Genomic DNA, 653 nt, shown 5'->3' on the forward strand with positions numbered 1-653 from the left:
GACCTGCTCAATTAGGTGGTCACATACTGTTGCGGCCCAATTAAATGAAGAAAAACTATCTACATTCTCAGCAAATGAATAGAGCCCAGTGGGTACACTAAAATTGCTGGAAGGAAATAATAAATTAGACAACAAAAATTTAATAATAAGTTTATCAAAACTAGCAGATGAACTCTCCAATAGTTCACTCTTTACCCACTTTGCATCTACGTCATTGACGGGTTTTTTAGCCCAAGTTGCTGTAGGATCTCTGTTGGGCATGAAGCAACTTAGTCTGCATCAATGCATCAAAACTTAGCTCTTTCCCCCCAATCTGAAAGCCAATCTATTCATATCCCAACAATTCAATATTTGCATAGTGTAGTGCATAGTTAGGATGTGATCTTGAGGATAGGGGGGCAGATCAAAAAACTGATCGAGCTTCATTCTTTCCAGAGTTGACCACATCTCCCAATCAACAATTGGCTGAACCTTATCCAACACCTCTCTAACTGCTGATGGTCGGTATCAACAATTCATTGAATGTTTATTCATCAACCTATAAGAATAAGATGCATGTTATTAACACCGGAATAACCAAAGAATTTTAGTCATCAATATACAAGAATAAGATGCATATTATTAATACTGTTATTAATACTGGAATACCCTAA

Source organism: Phalaenopsis equestris, unplaced genomic scaffold (genome assembly GCF_001263595.1).
Source record: "Phalaenopsis equestris unplaced genomic scaffold, ASM126359v1 Scaffold198954, whole genome shotgun sequence".
Taxonomy (NCBI): domain Eukaryota; kingdom Viridiplantae; phylum Streptophyta; class Magnoliopsida; order Asparagales; family Orchidaceae; genus Phalaenopsis; species Phalaenopsis equestris.